At 35.4% G+C, this 18,779-nt stretch overlaps 1 protein-coding gene and 1 long non-coding RNA gene across 2 annotated transcripts in view; both read left to right on the forward strand.

Moving 5' to 3' along the window:
- Positions 1-18,779, forward strand: part of nalf1b (NALCN channel auxiliary factor 1b) — a 127,681-nt gene that overhangs the window by 83,816 nt on the left and 25,086 nt on the right. The gene's annotated exons all lie outside the window — the stretch shown is intronic.
- LOC148978370 (uncharacterized) lies at positions 7,959-11,943 on the forward strand. Its single transcript, XR_016169321.1, has 4 exons — positions 7,959-8,581; positions 9,540-9,686; positions 10,154-10,216; positions 10,993-11,943. It is a non-coding gene; the product is annotated as an uncharacterized LOC148978370 (long non-coding RNA).

The raw sequence follows: 18,779 nt of genomic DNA on the forward strand, positions 1-18,779 counted from the left end.
GGTTACTTACTTTTTTAAGTTAAACCAACTATTTTTTTTTACAGTGTAATCACAACATTTTTTCTTTTGTCAAATCAACTTAAATAATTTATTTAGTTCAGATAACATATAATTTTGAGTTTCTGATGGTTAAATTAATCTCCTTCATTGTATTAACTCACTTTTTCCAGTTCAATGAACTTAAAATTTTAAGGCAACCAGGTTACTTACTTTTTTAAGTTAAACCATCAATATTTTTTTTACAGTGTAGCTGTTGGTGCATCTGGAAAGATGGCTGGAACTGCATTCCTTGTCATAAACCTGTGACCGTTTCGATTAAGTGGTTCTTTAAAGTCGTCTGGTCTAAAATGGTCACTGCATTGGGCTCTATGCACGGCGTTATTTCCGGTGAAGGATTAGGGATGCTCGATAACTTCCGCCGAGTCCAATGCAATACCGAGAATTTATATTGAATTTTATACTCCATGGTTATACTAATGAAACGTTAGTCACAAAAACAGATAAAACAGACACCCCTCGTTCTGTTTATGCTTCTTTTTAAAATTATATTAAATAAACATAACTATATATAAAATTACATCTAAACGTATGTACGTTTCGTTTCAATAACGGGAGGACAGTAAATATTGAAGACTCTGCCATAATCCCGTTTTCTCCGGTTTTCCTCCGCTTTAATCTACACAACCGGAAATGGACGAGCATCCTTACGTCAAATGCGGAACTTATGCGTGCATATAGCCCATTCCTCAATTTTTTAGAGTCTCTGCCGGTATCTCCTTGTCCAAGCCCGCAGAAATAATCCAAAGTTGAATCCTTTCTGGATCTTCAAAAGGAAATTTGTGAAAATTTTGCGATGAACATTTATTAGGTTTGTTCTTGCAATTGCGAAATGCACACCGAATCACCATGTTGCCTGCGTTTACCTCAACAATTATTACTAAGCTAGCTAGACGTCTCGACTGTCATGCACACGTTAATTTACTTTTTGACGCAGTAACGTTACTACAAACCGGAGTAAAGTAAAATTCTGCCGCTGCTGAGAAACTAGTTCCTGTAAATGTAGTGCAATCATTGAGATGAAAAGGATAGTTTGATTTCTAACATTATTCTCTTAAGAGACACTTACATCGATAGTCTGGTGTTATAATTGATTTGCTTTTGGTGTACTGTGGAGTGGGTAAAACTGTTTTAATGGCATGCTAAAAGTTACAGTTGACTCGCGCTAGCCTAGCACCAGCGAACTATGCAACTTGGACGACTGGATGATTTTTTTTAAACTGTCTTCACTGATAAATAACACTAAGGCTCTCTTGGAAATGAGGACTGATGTCCACAATTCTTAACCACCCCTTTAAGGGCGCAAAATCACATTAAAATGTCTGTAGATTTGAGTGTGAATATGTGAGTATTTGTAAGATGAATGGCTAAAAAATCATGTTATTGTTTTTTTTTTGTTTTTTGTTTTTTTTATTATCATGGTTTGTTTGGTAAGGGTTTTTTTTCCTACCATTTTTTTCCATGCATACAACACCAAAATACAGATCAGCATCGTATGTTCTTATGTTCTCCTTTTTTCTCCTTCGCCCCTAGAATATTATTACACTGAGCATGAACAAATCCATTCCTTATTGAATGATCTTTGCTAATGGTGTGGAGTAACAGATGGATTAATTGAGAGAGAGGACAGCTATTGATCCCAATCAGCAATGTCTTTCTGTGCACTACATGGATTTTATATTATGATGGGTAACTATGCATCATAATTTGGTTAACTGTCCATCTACCTCTATTGTAAATTTTGTATTTGGGTAAGGGGAGATGGCTATGTTGGTTGATGTGAAATAGCCCATCACCATTGTGGTACTTATTTGCCTCGGGTGGCCTTTTTGAGCAACCAAAGCACTTTTTTCCTCAAATGCTGGAGTTTGATTTTCACCTGTGTTTACGTTGTAGTTACTGGACAAAAGAAAGGAGTATGGGGAATTGGATCAAAATTCTGTGTGCATGTGATGGTTAATTCAGTTGGAACTAGGGTTTTACATTTAGTTTTTCTAAAATAAGAAACTATTAAATAAAGTTTTAATGAGATGCCTGGGGTCTTTCTTCTGAACAACTGTATGGTGATGGTCTTATTTAAAATACTTTATTTTCTCCAAAAGTAGGCTTTTACTCATAACCAAAAACATATCATAGGGAAACATAATATACAGCATCTGTATATTGGTGATCTGACTGCTAATATTACTACAATTCCAGTTGATACTGGATATTTAATTGGCCACTGTTTTTTTTAGACAAAATTATATAGAAGTTAGATATTGGCAACACGAAAGCATTGCCTTATGAGGACAAAACATGTATATAATGTGTAATGCATCTTGAACATATTCACACAAAAAACTTCTAAAATAAATTTTCCTACAATTTATCATTAAACATTTGTGAAACAATATCTAAACTATCGTCCTATAGTGGAGATTTGTTTTATGTTATTTTTTCAAGTTTTTGCTAACAGATTGAGTTAAAATTTGGCAAGTTGTGAAAGGATTCCATTGACAAAAGCCAATTCATTTTTAAATGTAGTTAATACAATGTGTAATGTAGAAACAGTATGCCCATGCTAATATATAAGGAAGACCTATTGTGTCTTTTTACTTTTTCAACTTTTTTTAACGAGCAATGTTGCTTTTTGAGGTCTGTGAAGTTACAAAGCACTGTTCCAATGTAAGCAATCCCATACACCTTGATTGTAGTCTTGAGTTTTTTTTCTGGAATGTACACATCACAATATTACTCATTTCAATAATTCCTGCCCAAGGCACATGCAAATAAAAGGGGACAAGACATGGATTAGTTGTGTAAGAGGACTTGTCAACCAAAGAGGTTAAGCAATCACAAGACTGATCCAACTAACTCTCATTAGGCTGACTATCAGTGGACTGTTAGGTTAGGTTAGGATTAGTTAAGTTGACATGTACAGTACATGCAAAGATACATAGTCAGTAGAATGTCTGTTTGGGAGCCTCAAATAAAGATATTACGCAGACAGTCTACTAATACTCAAATGACCCCAAAAACGAAATCACTTCTTTATAAAAGGGCATAATATGGACTCTTTAAATTGCACAAGCAATTGTGTATATATTTATTACAGTATATGGAGTGACTGATGTTCAAGATACAGCCGTGGCCAAAAGTATTAGCAATGACAAAAAATAAGGTGAAAAAGTGCAGTGATGAAGGACTTAGGATGTCCCCAGGATGAGTTGCCAGTCAGCAACATGGCTGTTTTGGCCTGAAATTATGCAGGAAGTACAAAGATTGGACAGAAGAATACTCGTGCAAAGTTATTTTCTCTGATGAAGCCCCCTTCTGACTGATTGGGACATCTGAAAAAAATCAATTGTCTGTAGAAGAAAAGATTAAAGCTACCATGAGTCCTGTGTCATGCCAACAGTGAAACATCCCAAGACATCCATCTCTTTTCATTCAAGGGTGTGGGCTCTCTCGCAATTTTTCCCAAAAGCACAGCCATGAATAATGGTATCAAAACGTCCAGCAAGAGAAACTTCCCCCAACAACCCAAGAGCAATTTCACACTGATCTGTGCATTTTACAGCATGATAGAGCACTATGTCACAAGGCAAGAGTGATAATTACAAGATCATTACGTTGAAATTTTGGATCCGTGGCCATGCTCCTCTGATCTAAATTCCATAGAGAACCTGTGGTCAGTCCTCAAAAGGCGAGTGTACAAGCAGAAGTCCACAAATTGTGACCAACTCCGAACAGTAATAAGTAGGCTTGGGTATTGAGAATCGAGTATCGTTTGGAACCGGGACTAACTTTTCGTTTTTCCCGGAATCGTTTAAAAGTTAAAATTTCGATTCCTAGTTTTGATATTCACAGTCCGCCGAGCGGAATAAGAAACCGCTGAACAACATCAACGAAGAAGTGTCTACCGGAAGTGTTGGCATAACCGTGCGAGTCGAACATGAGTAGCTTACGTCGGCGGTCCAAAGTGTGGCTTCACTTTTCTAAAAATAACGAAATCTCGGCAAAATGCAAAATTTGTGACAGAAGGAGTATTTCCTTCAGAAAGACCGTTGGTTAGCAAGGTTAGCTAAACTATTTTGACCCTGCCTCTTAAAAGAATCGAAATCGAGAATCGTTCGGAACCGGAATCAAAACAAGGAATCGGAATCAGAATCGTTCAAATTCAAACGATACCCAACCCTAGTAATAAGGCAAGAATGGATCGCCATCAGTCAGGACTTGGGACAGAACTGATATCCAGTATGCAGAGGTGATGAATCAAGACGGGTTAACACTGTAAAAATGTAATCTTTGCATATTGAATGTTTTGCCAATAAAAACCATTAAAATATATGAAGGTCTTATCATGGTTTCATACCATTGAAACGTGAAAATATAAACTACAAATACTGAAGCAACAGACTTTGCAAAACACAAAATGTATGTGCTTTTGGCCACGGCTGTACAAGAGTGCAAGCTCAAAGATGATACTAACTATACTAAGGTCAAATAGTTTGTTACTAAGTAAAAGGAAAATCACATCTGCTTTCTTTCATTATGTGATTTTTCGGTTTTGGTCAACTTGACATGTACCATGCTATTTACATATCATCCATGAGATGAGGTGGATGGGGCACAATGTGAAAGGTAGCACCTGCTATTACTTCCACATCTGAAACTCAATGACCTTTGCATTGACGTAAGCATTGCGTCATGTGTAGACATACATGAGGAGTTACAGCTTCATTAAGCACACATCATCAATATTCATATCTATCATTGCCAACAGTTATGGACGTGTCAATACTAGGTCGATAAGAACTAGCAGATAGTGGAGTCCTGTAGAACAGTGTCTGTTTGGCTGCCAGTTTGTTTTAAGATTCTGGTTCATTCTCATAAACTAAAACAATGAAACACGTGTCCAGACTTCAGTGCATTTGCATAAAAATCAAATGGAGTCTTTTGGGATTTTGACTGGTGCGACAACCTCATCTAATTTGTGCTTTGTTATTTTATTGAAAATGTAATTGTTGTTGTTGTTTTTTTTATGCATGAGGGTAGAGGATGGTCGTAGGGTGAACTTGGGTTTCAGAGGTGGTGAACCCAAAAATGCGGTGGTGATTCTGGTCTCTCGGGACAAGAACTCGTTTGAAGGCCTTTTCACTAAAATGCAACTGCATGTAATTGGATGTAGACTGTATGAGAAATAAGGGAGCATTGGGGTTGCATTTTATTTAGTGAGTTCACTGGAATGGAGACGGGGCATCTTAGAGAGGTACATGAACTTGGTGAAGAGAACATGGTACTCTGGAATATATCACTTCTATTAGGGTCCATCATGAAGTCTGTGTATTGAATCAAACAAAACTGGAGCAGACATGAATTATAAAGGGTTGACAAGAAAACTGCTAATTATTTTTGTCTTTTTTTCAAAGCTTTCAAATTCAGAGAGTCAATATAATGACCCCAGGGTCCTTCATGAAATATGGAATGAGTCATGATGTATGTTAGGAGCTGGAAAGAAAAGTTGTCACAATTCCCCTGTCTTTGTTACTGAACTTTTATTTTGATATTTTGTTTAGCCTTTTAGCCTTCTGTGTTCAGTTCCCTGTGTGTTTAGTTTCTGTTTCCTTGGTTGCCATATTTATTTACTGTTTCATTAATTAGTGTCCCACCTGTTCTTCATCATCCTGTGTATTTATAAATGTAGTCTTCTGTTAATGTGTCACGCTGGTGTCTTTATGTATGGTTCCTGATGTTTATTAAATGTGATTTCATCATTCTTCTGCTTCAGGCATTTTTTGCGGATTATCACGTCTAGCCAGCACACGGCAGAAGTTATATCGCCCCATACAACATTTTTTTTCAGATGGCTATGCAGTGATTTTTAACTCTGTTGGCCTCATGGGTCTACTCTACACTAATGCAGATGGGCTCTTATACTCTCTTTCACCCTTTGCTAAAATACTGGTCTAGCAAAACCCTCTTGCTGTACTGATTCTCAGTGCCATTATCTCAGAAGCAGATTTCTCTGAAAGTCCCTGAGGCTGAAAATATGAAAGCACTCTCTTTATGCAGAGATCAGCTAAGAATGTTAAAGTTCGCCAGCCATCGGTTTTATGGAAAAACTACTTTTTTACAGTAGATGTGGTTTTAAATTTGAATATGTCTTTTATGGGCTTTTTAATGGTCTGGAGTTAAAGGACTACTGTAGTTCACCCAAACTTCGCTGACTTTCTTCCGTGGATCATTTTTACGTTTTAATGCTGGAAATCATTAAGGACTAGGATTGCCAACCTTATTTTATTCAAAAATGTACCTTTTGTGTTTAATTACAGTCTTGTTACTGAGTCTAATTGTGTTTGTATGTTATACAGTATACATTAGAGGCTGTTTTTGATTTCCACGTTACTTTAATTATACTTTTAATGAAGCTTGATGTTTTTTAGCCTATTTAGCCTCAGAATTAATTAATATTAATTATGAATATGAAGTATTTAATCTTCTGCTAGAAAATATACCAACATACAAATGGATGGATGTGATATATTAAATCAAGGACTGGTAAGAAGCATGGAGAACTAGATTAGCATTTTGAAGGAATAGCAATGCTTACTAAGCAGCAAAAATGTGTTGTGATTTATTTCTATTTAAATTAAATGCTTAAAAGCATAAAAGTATCAACATAAATTGTAAATATATGCAAAGAAGTCGAGAACGATCATAATTCAGTGTGCAAAAATATTGTTCGAAATTATACATTGTGGAATACCAATCATGGTATTGTGGCCACCAGCTGCTTTAAGTCATACGGTGCATTTTTATGGACTGAGAAAGATTTTCCAGCTGTTGCTGTGAGATGTTTCTTCACTCTTCATCCTCTCAGGGTTATGTTTAAGGATATATTTACACGACAACGATATGCTTAAAACAAAATTTCTCCTTTCAGTTTTCCGCATACAATCGACACCATTGTCAAAACGATACCCGTTCACACAGATCCACAAAATCGACTAAAAACCCTGTATTCTCTATACTTAACACATAATACGGAGGTGCATGATGTCATTGTCATCGTCTTGAGAGATTCACGTTTCTGTTGTTCACACGGAGACTGTTTTTAAAAACGCTGAAACCCATTTTCAGAAGTTTGCGTTTTCAGGATCGCCAAGACACCGTTGTTTAAAAGAACGGCCAAAACGCTTAAAATGTTTTACGTGTTTAGTTGAAAATGGTGTCCTGTAAACAGCCCCTAAGTTTGTTCGCTGGTTTGTTCTCTTAGTTACTTATTACTTGTTCCTGTTGTTCATTATTTCCCTCATAAACTCCTTGTATATTTAAGCACTTGGTTTCCTCTGTTCTAGGTTCGGTCTTGTTTATGTTTGATGGTTGCCTTCTTTGAGTTTCTCCTTGGATTTATTATTTAATACTGTTTGTTTCTTTCAAATCTCCTGAGTCATGTGTATTATTTACTGCAGCCAAACATTACACTACCAAGGTATTTGCTACAGTAGTTCTCAAACAATTCTGGGGGGCATATGGTTACATATGGTTTGGCACTGCAAGGACGACCAGCTGTCCTTCCTGTCTCCTTATAGCATTGTCTTAGGGATCTCACATTGCGGACATTGCAGTTTATTACCCTGGTTACATCTGCAGTCTTCATGTCACACTGTAGCAGGACTATGGCATGTTCACGCAGGTTAGCAGTTCATAAAAAAACATCTTTAAGCTTACGATTATTTCTCTAAATGTGTACGTATGATTCAGAGAACCAATGTACACACAAAAATTGTGCGTACGCCTCTCTTCCACACTGTAAACCCTAATGTTGTCTTTACTTAAACAATCAAGTGAACTTGACTAAACATTACTTAAAATTTTGCATTTTGGCCCTGTCACTCAAAAATATAAGTTCAAATAACTTATTTACCTTCAAAATACCAAAACTTAAGATTTCAAGTGCTGTGAACTCAAAATAGTGATTAAACCTTACAAAAGGTAATTTTCAAAAATGTCTTAACTGTGAAATGATGTATCATTCATGCTTTCTTCAAGTGCAAGGTGTCATTCTTATTTTACCAGAAAACAAATGGCTTTCATTTTACAATTATTGATTGTAATGGAAATAAACTGATGTTTATTTTTTTTAAAAAACTGATACTTTAAACTTGACAAATAAACTTTATTACCCAATTTTCATACATTTCACGTGCACATATGCCACGTGCCAAAATGCATGAAAGAGTTCCTCACATCAGCCACCAACCAAGTCTCAATAAAAAAAAAATATACAAAATAACAGAAATACAGCGACGACACATTATGTTGAACGTTAAATCAAATTCATTTCAAAGGTTTAAAACGTCTCTCTCTGATCTTCCTCTGATGCGATTTGCCACGCAGGCAGTTCTGCATGGCAACAAGAGAACTAATGCGCTGATTGGTGGATTACAAAATTGGTGATTTTCGCATCGTCTCGTCAGTTGCTGACACCAGTTCAAATGAAGACGGGACGGGAGTTTTTCTTTGAGTAACATTCTCGGTAAGTACAATTATTAAGATATAAAGTTATTTTGTATGACTTTTTAACTCAGAAATAGGTTTATTTAAATCCTTGCACGGTTAATAAAAGAGAACGCAGCCATAACGTTAATTAGTTCCTGGTCAAACTTTTCCAACACGTTTTATGTGATGATATGATAACTGCGATATCAAACGATTCTTTAATTTATTAGTTTAATTGCGTAATCGTGTATTTCTCGGCAAAAGAACATAGTTAACTAACGTTAACGTTATTTGAGACCGGTCAACTTAGTGACGTTTTTTCTGGTCAATCTTTTGACAACCTCGACATTAATTAACAGTGTTTACCTGTTATTAACATGACTTAGTTTGTGATAGTATGATTATTGAAATGTCAATTGCTTATTTTCTTATTTTACTAGTGAGATAGCTACATATTCGATTATCTTTTTTTCTGTGCAAGAAGAACATGGCAGCTATGCACAGACCATGTGGGTTATTTTTCCCGGGCAAAGGTCAGTTTTTTACCAGTAACTTGCAAATATTTTCATGATACATTTCTGATTTTGACTTGTAAAACGTAGTATTTCGTAAAGTATAAGTTATAAGAACATTTGTTACTAGCTACGAGTCTAGGACGAATGTTCCGTAGATTGAAAAATTAACGTCACGCTTGTCACCAATAATTACAGCGATTTAGTCATATGGAAAATACTATAGAAGTCAATGCGAACTAGCAACTTTTGGTTACAAACATTAAAAATATTACTTTTTGTTTTCAGCAGAATAAAGAAAACCATGCACACAACTGTTTGAGCATGAGTAGGCTATGATCATTTTCATTTTTGAGTGGTCTATCTATTCCTTTAACGTGTTAAAAATATTTCTTAGCCTCTACATTTGTTTCCTAATTATTCAATTAAAGCATTTCAATGTGCACGCTAATGTGATTATGTGATCTGCTCTTATCTCCCCAGTTCAACAGAATTGCTGGCAAAAACCTAAAGCAGGATTTCTACGAGAACCTTGATAGAAATAGTCCACGGTTCATGGACCTTTTTTAAGCCAAAGGGGGGACTCCTGGTCAGTTACGTTACTTGGCTAACTTTTTGAATCAAATAAAGGTTAGTAATGGTTAATAATAAAAAAAAGGTTTTGTCTTATTTAAGATAACTTAAAGGATAACTTTTATTCACCCTCAAGTTGTTCCAAACCTGCATACATTTCTTTGTTAATGCTGAATACAAAGGAAGATATTTTGAAGAATGTTTGTAATTGAACAATTTTGGGTACAATTGGTGTTCTTAGTATTGTTATTTTTATTTTTTTAGCATGTATAACTCAATGTTGGCCCAAAACTGCTTGGTTACAAACATTCTTCAAAATGTATTCTTCCTTTGTATTCAACTGAGCAAAGAAATGTACAGGTTTGGAATAGCTTGAGGGTGGCTAAATGATGACAGAAATTTCATTTTGGGGGAACTATATCTTTTAAGAGCATTCATTTAATCGTATATTCTTACAAAAGTTCTTCAAATATATTGATTAGTTGTTGGCATTAATGGAATTTTGTGTTTTCCTCTAAAATCAGCCCAACCAACGGAGGTCCTAACCCTTGTGATTCAAGGACTACCTATCATGCTTGGAGATAATGGTGAGTTAATTTCTTCAAGTCATGTTTAGTAAGTGCATCTGTTCTTCACGTGTTAACATTAAAACAACCACCTGTGCTCCCATTAGTCTAAGCATTTGTCAAGCATTTGAAAATCATGTTGATTTTAAAGCAATAGTTTCCCAAAAAATTTAAATTTGCAGGAAATGTTCTCACCTTCAGATTATTCAAGATGAAGAAGAGTTTGTTTCTTCATCTGAAAAGATTTGGAGAACTTCAGCATTACATCACCAGCTCACAAATCGATCCTCTTTAACAAACAGATGCTCAAACTTGTTCAAACAGCTGATAAAAACATCACAATAATCCACAATTAATCCACACGTTTGCTCTTTGGACTCTTACTTACAACACCCATTCGCTACAGAGGATCAATTTGGGAGCAAGTGATGTGATGCTACAGTTCTCCAAATCTTTTCAGATGAAAAAACAAAACAACAACTCTATATATTTAATGGCCCGAGAGTGAGTGCATTATCATGTTTGGGTGAACTATTAATTTAAAATACAAATGTAGCCAGTTCTTCAAATTAATAAAATGTAATTTATACTGCATACTTTAAAAAAAAAAAAGTATTATCTTTGCTGGAAACATGTACATTTTCATAAAGTCAAATGCATACTTGTCCATATAATTTGGGATTAAGGTTAGTGCTATGTGTGTTTTTAATAAATCTAGTGCACGTTCTGATAAACATTAATTTATAGACATTTGATTCCTGATCGTAATACTCTATTTATGTCTGTTTTTACACTAGGTGTGTGATCATCGCAACTCCATCCTTAATGTGCCAGTGGGCATCTTATTTGAGGACACTGACTTTCAGCCCCCCAATTCCTTGTATTTAACTTCTACGATTGGAATAATAAAATGCAGGACCTCCCACAGGCTATGTGTCTCCTCTTCGGTCTGATCTACGAACTTGAACTGAATTACCCCAAATCACTTGGCAACACGTTTGATTTCATCCAGCGTGTGTTAATGTCAATGGGACAATATTCTCTCAAGCCTAAATTGCAGTCTCTGGCAAACCAGCTTTTTGTAAAAAAAAAAAAACTTCACTTTGAGACTTTAACACCACTCTGAGAATGTTCTACAAATGATTTGCAGGATATATATACCATGTATTGGTACCATTTTTACTACCTCTTCAGTTTTGTGACCCAGAAAATATTTGTTTACAAAAAAAATGCCACTTTGAGACTTTAATATTTCTGACAATGTTTTGTTTTGTGAGGGAAAATGGTTTAAATTGTGAAATGCTCTATAATTAATGTCCATTAGTCAATTTAGTATATTGTTACCATTGTTGGTAACAATACCTCTACAGTGTGTTTAATTACAGTATAGTTTGTACTGTAATATTGTGCAAATATTTGGTCAAAGACAGTGACTATGGTCAGTATGCTTTACTTATTTTGCTGTGATTGCATAAAGCTTAAACCAGTAAAATGTTAAAAGAATGTACATTACGTGTAAATGTTCAGTACATTTACAAAAATCTGAGACTTAAGTGTATTTTGTAAGTGATCAGAGTTGTACAATTGATATTGCACTACTTAATGTTAGATACTGTTGCCACATTTAAAGTTATGTACAGTGTGAGACTCATTTCCATTTGAAATTTTGGTCAATAAAGACTCAAAAGATCAATATGTTGTTCATTGTTTTATGTAAGTGCAGTGTGCACACAGCTAACAGTCAAAAATAATAGCTTTAATATTTTGAAATAATATTACAGTAACATTTTCATGTTGAGTTTACTTAAATATACAAGTACAATTGATATTAACACTAAGTTAAGTGAACTTTATTGTTTAAGTGTATTAAATAATCGTCAAGTTTGGTGAACTAAACAACTTAAGTCAAGTCTACATAACTACCAAGTTAAGTAAACTTAAATATGCAAGTTTTGGGAGACCCCATTACTCAATTAAATTGAGGGAACGAGTTTACTCAAATCAATTGAGTTAAATCAACTTATTAGGGTTTTCAGTGCAGATGTGAAATCTATAAATCACAAATGAACACGAAATTGTGCGTAGCTGAATGATTTCAGATCTCCATCTTGTTAACGCTACCTAATTAATAGGGCTGGGTAATAAATATCGATTTCTCGATATTAATCGAGTCTCATTTTTACGAACCGATATCGATTCTTAAACCTCAAGAATCGATTAGTCATCCTGTTTCATTTGAATGAATGGGACATTGTATCGCGGCTGCGCGCATCCAAAAAAATCGCAATAATCTTTGTCCTGTGTTACTATTGATATGAAACAAAGTTTCAATTTTCAAATTACGTCCATTTTCTTTAGACATTCAAAAACATAAATAGTGTTTTGGCGCTGTGGCGTGAGATCGCTCTGGCTCAGATGAAGAGAAGCAGCAGCGCTGATCTCTCTTCCGGGTTAATAATACCAGTTACAGCGTGAAATAAACATGAATGAGCATCTGAAAGTGTGTTAAAAGATAGAGTACAACTTATCGAAATCCGTATCATGTCACATTGATTCGTTCAATCAGCGTTTCAACCGTGGAAAGACGTCAGTTAAACAGCTTGTAATCAATGTCATTTATCGTCATATTTACCTCAGAAAACCCGTTAGTCAGCTAGAAAACAATAACTCCAGAGAGGAGCATTTAGCTAAATATATACACCATATTAAATATGCATTAGAATCTTAATGTTCTTCAATATTTAATGATAAATGATAAAATAAATAAAAGTGTCATTTAAGTGTTTGTATAGCTACAAAACAGTTCATTATCACCTTCATTTTAGGCTAATGAAGTCTATGGGCTACAACTAGACTCCCATAGTTTACAGCATTTAAGAGATTTGATTCCCTTGAGAAAAATGGCCATTTATTGTAACTGATATCCAAAATAATCGATATTGAATCAAATCGAATCGAAATCGAATCGAAATGCAAGCTTGTGAATCGAAATCGAATCGAATTGTGAAATTTGTCTCAATACCCAGCCCTACTAATTAATGTCATTAAAGAGGACCAGTCCAACGATCAAATGCTTTACTTCAGAATGCCGAGCAGCAAGACTTGCTTGGATTTCGAAATAGCCTACCTGTAGTTCTCTGACTCTCTTCCACAAGGAAAATTGCATACATCTGCTCAGATCCTCCCGTGGCGATAAGCACTTTTCCTTGTCAAAGACTGTTTTTATAAACATGAACGTTGGTGTGGATTTTAAACACACACTACTGTAAGATCAAATCTCTACGTACACATTTTAGAAATAAGGCTTCTGGTGTCAGTAAAAAGTGATAGTGACATTTGAAGGCCAAGTATGGTAACCCACTCTGAATACTCTGAATTCATCCTTTGCATTGAACCCATCCAAGTTAGTGCACACAATTTAGCACCAGTGTGTAGTGAACACACAAGAAACTTCTCTTTAATGTTCTAAGTTATTGGAACTGTGACATAAATTTTCTTCTGCTTTTAACCTGTTAGGACTGTTCCACAGGTGCATACAAAAACTAGTTCATGGTTCTTTGAACAAGACATTTTTCATTTATTTATTTTTTTGGAACAATAAAGATCAATAAAACTTATTTGGATTTTACTAAATGATCTATATACTCTATATATACTATATACTAAATACTGTATTCTGAAAAAGGGAAGTTTCTTTTCTTTTTCTTTTTTGCTGAGTTATCTATGGCTTGATTGACAGACTGAAGTATAAAGCGTTTTGCATTTCTGGGCATGTGACCATCAGTCATCAAGCATGGTGCCAGTAGCTGTGACCACTGCCTCACATCTCAATCTGGATAACAGTTTCACATGAATCTATGTATTAAGATGAACAACTGCAAAGAGAGAGAGAGTGGGAAACGTGGCCGCCTCAGTAGGAGAAACTGGATGCTCTCACGTGGAACAAATTAATGCAAGAGATGAATTTGGAAGTGACTCCTCTGTGAGTGTGAAATTCAGATGATGTGTCCAGAGGAGGTATATTCATACTGTGAGAGTGTGTGTCAGAGCACCCGCTTCGCCCCCAACTGCTTTGTGAAATCTGTAAGTGCCACTGGGGGCTCTGCTTGCCATGGGCAGTATAATAAAAATGAATATGCCTATGCTAATTCATCACTTCAATTGTGTCACCAAGCCCCTCGATGAAGAGAAACCAAATTTATGGACAGTTCATCTGAAGTCTAACCTCAGATGATCTCACAATTCAACTGCATGGACTATGCATCCTTGCTTGCCATTATCATCTCATCATGCTCATTTGTAAAGAAAGTCTATGTTTTTAAAAGTGAAAGTCTATGTTTTTCTCGCTCTGAGAAAGTTTTAGTGCCGCTTCCAGAGAACAGTCACGTCCGTAACATGTTTTTTTCTCATAAATGCGAAAACGGAAAATAAAATAAAATGAAGATTTTATGTTCTGAGGAGAGTCGACCTTTTGGTTTGTGCAGTGTAATTCACATAGGCCTATAATGTATCATTATCTGTGAATTTTTGACTACAAATGTCACGTCCAAAACGCTGAAATTGCCCAATTTTAAATCATTTATCCTCAACTAGTTTTGAGTTCAACTTTTACTTTGAGTTCAACTTTTCAGGGGATACCCGGGAAATGCTCAGAGTTGACGTGGGGAGTTGAGAAAAGCAATGTTTTTTTTTTTTTTTTTTTTTTTTTTTCCCAGCGAATTTAGTAAAGTTTTCTCAACTTTAATAGTCATTTAAATACCTTTACTCAATTATCTGGACTACAAAACTTTGGGAGATTATTTTTGAATGTCTGTTCTTTAAAAAAAAAAAAAAAGTTATTTCATTGTTTTTCCACATAATCAGCCATCTTATAATGGAACGTTGTGACTTCCGAGTCATTTCGCCAGAGCGGGTCACATATAATTTTCTATATCTGAGGAGTCACCACACAGCTCTTTTCCATACAAGGTCAGTTTAGTGTTCAATGCGGTCAAGCACAAAAAGGGTGGTTATTGTAGAAATATTTATATTAGAGAAATAAATAGTTATATTTATAAAAGTAGGTCTCATTTGTATGCTATATATCTGTTACTGTTACTGTTTACTGTTTTCCCGAAAGCATCGTTAGCCAACTATGGTCGCAAGTTCCGTCGTTATCAGCATAGTTCAACGAGTCGGTGTTTCCCAAAACAATCGTTCCAACGAACATCCGCAAACAGCATCGCAAAGTTGTGTGGTTTGAACGACAGCTCTCGACCTGTGGTTAGAGGCATCGTTTCTATATTGCAACACATTTGGACGTAATAAATCCTTATCTTGAGCAAAATAAGCAAGCTGACATTCAGTACAAACCGGTGCCTTTTAATTAGAATACATACAAATGTAATTTACGTCTTTTAATTTTCAAAAGATTTGAAGTAACGTGTTTGAAGAGTGCGCATGTGCGAACGTGCCCTACTATGTAAGAACGAGCCAAATATTGAGTCTGGTAATGAAGCAAAACAAATGGGAACAATTAGAAATAGTCCTCAGATGACATACAATTTATATAAAACAAATCTAGCGTTAATTGGATCTCGAACAGTTTCATTAAAAGTAGTTATTACTCCACCACGTGTAAAACCAACGTGGTTGAACGATACTTTGCGACAGTGGGTTTCGGGAAACAGTCGTGACTAGCTAGTTGATTTTTCCAAACGATGCATCATACTATGGTAGTGAAGCAGTGAACTACGTCGTTGTACGGGAAATGCACCCCTGAATTGCAATTAAATGCTGGTAAATGAAATGTTTGCTATGTAAGGATATTCACGCAAGAATGTGTTCAAGTGAGTAAGTGACATTGCCAATACTCGCCTGGCATGAATAATAAAGCATTCTTAGTCATTTTGGATCTGTGTGAACGGGAATTGTGTTGACAACCTTATCGTATGTAAGCAAAAAAAAAAAAAAAAAGTGCGTTTTAGTGCGTACCATATACACGAAAAAAACACTTTTGGCATATAAATGCCACGAGAAATGACACTCGTGGTATAGATACGCATCTTCATGAGACTGTGTTGGCAAATCAGAGACAAGAAATTGGTATGCTCTTATTTTTTAAAAAAAATACACGAACACGAAAAGAGGATTGGGAACAACATGAGGGTGCGTAAATGAGGACAGAGAAATCATTTATGGATGAACTATCCCTTTAACCCCAGGTTGCACTGGTTGAATCGTCCGTCTTATAATTGTATTGCACATTTCTTTGGATAAAATTGTCTGCTAAATGCCTATGCACTCTGTGTGCACTAATACTAGAAAAAAGACTAAGAAAATGAAATGGAAATGGATAAATTCTGCTCATGCCTGTTCCACTAGATCAGAGGGTTTGAGAAGGGAGGGGCCGAGGGTCTTAGAGGATGCCTGTCTCCATAAGCAATGACACTTCCGCACCCTATTAAAAAGATGCATTAGCCCCAGCGCACTAGGCGCTAATGGCTCCAGAGTTTGGATGACTTTTTCTATTATTAATATGCCTGCACGGTTACAGAGTTATTCGTCTCGTAATTAAAGACAGAGTCACATTGATTTCTACTGAGTCCACAAGCATGTGTGGAGCCACGCATCCCCCGTGTTGTGTGTTCACCGACAGAAGCAATCCGTCTTTTCCCGGATAGGATCACAGGGGAGCTGGCAGATTGAAAGCATACTTTCTGTCATAACTCTGCATGATCACAATTAAGCTGTTAAATACTGTTTCACCACAATAATCGTGCTGACAAACCCAGTGCCATAGCTCTTCTCAACATATCAAACATAATTAGCTTAAAATGTCTGGTAAACAATAGTGTAATAAAATCTCTCTACCTGACAGATATCACTGAAATACATGTCTTGTTCATAATCTACGTGCATTGATCTCAATAAAGATCTTCATCACTGGCAAATTATAGGATGCATTTTAAGCTAGTTGTCAATGGATTGTAGGTAAATACTTCCAATATTTTTTTTGCACTTTTTGCAATATTGTTTTGCCATTCCAAAAGATTCTGAAATGAAAAAGTGAACTGCATATAAATTGCTGTGAAACAATTTTCAAAGTTGTCTCTGTCCACAATTTGGGCTTTTATTGGTAACCCTCCAAAAGTACATCAAAACCTGTTGTGCGTACATAACAATTTGCCTATAATTTCAAAGCTCTATAAGTGTTTCTGTACATAGCCTAGTATATAATATCAATCAATCAATTAAAGACCCAAAGTCCCTTATAGGGGAAATAACTTTCCATGGCAGCGATGGGTATTACAAAATACCCATAAATATATTGTATAAATTTTTATGTTCAGGTCTGACGTTAAAAATGACAGTGTGAATGCTAAGTGAACCAGGAAAGAACCAAGAGAACTGAACTATTCTAAGTATAAACACACCTTTAGAGAAACACAAACTCAACCATTTTTTTTAATAGAATTGTATTCTTATACTGTTTTGGTCAGGTCAAAAACAGATTACACTGCAATTCTGTTTGGTGCCACTAGTGACACAGAAATTGCACACTTAGCTTATGTTGTGAGAATGAATATTTCAAAATGCAACTGGTCAGTCATTCGAAAAACAACATCATCAAATGAAGAGTTTGGTTCCAAAACGCTATAAATCCATTTTGATGAATTTGAGTAAAACTGTGTTTTCTTTAGCAAGAAAATGGGAAGATGAAAACCACTATTTTCGGTTTCAAATTTTCACATAGCATTTGTAGGTTATAATAACAATAAAAAATGAAATGTTTTGATTTCCAAAGATTTATTATAAAAAAAGATCGTTTTTCCCCCAAAATGCAATAAATCCAATAATTTATTTTTTTTCAAAATGCAATTAATCAAAATAAAATTTTATACACATTGAATTTCTTGTGCATACTATAAATCCATTGCTTTAATATAACAATATTCGGTAACACTTTAAGGGTTCATGTCATGAATTATCATGAATTCATGAATAAATGAATTATGCATTAATTCATATTAATATCATCAGGAACTATCAACGTTTTTTTTTTTAACAGTTCAATGTTTTTCATTCATGACTTCATGGATGAACAAAACCTTAATTAAAACATTAACTAAGACGAGCACATCATCATGAATTATGATTTATTAAGCATGATCTAACGTTATGCATATATACATCGCTGTTGTCAACCTTGGGACGTCGCCGCTGAACTTTTTTGACGGCGATCAGCTGTAAACTGGCTTGGTCCTGCTCGGTTTTCATTGACTTTGAATAAAACAACTGAAAGTTTTCCAAAAGATCCTCTGGGGGTCAGTGTGTCAGCGTGACAGAAGTTTGATGCTGTCGTGTGAGAACAAGCAACAGCCGGCATTTCCTCCTCTCGAGTCCATCTTCTTCCTCACGTAAATGATTCGATTTCGATGTCACGTTTACCCATGCAGGATGCCTTACCCTCCGCAGGTTCACCAATGCTGTCAAAATTATTCATTTTTTTGTTTGTTTGTTGATCGAAAGGACAAAATAGAGAAAACCTAGGAAGCCGGGTTAGTTAAAGCGCTGCCGTTACTGTTTACATTGCGTGGAATGG

The sequence above is a fragment of the Pimephales promelas genome, chromosome 7, assembly GCF_988280905.1.
Source record: "Pimephales promelas chromosome 7, fPimPro1.hap1.1, whole genome shotgun sequence".
Classification (NCBI taxonomy): Eukaryota; Metazoa; Chordata; class Actinopteri; order Cypriniformes; family Leuciscidae; genus Pimephales; species Pimephales promelas.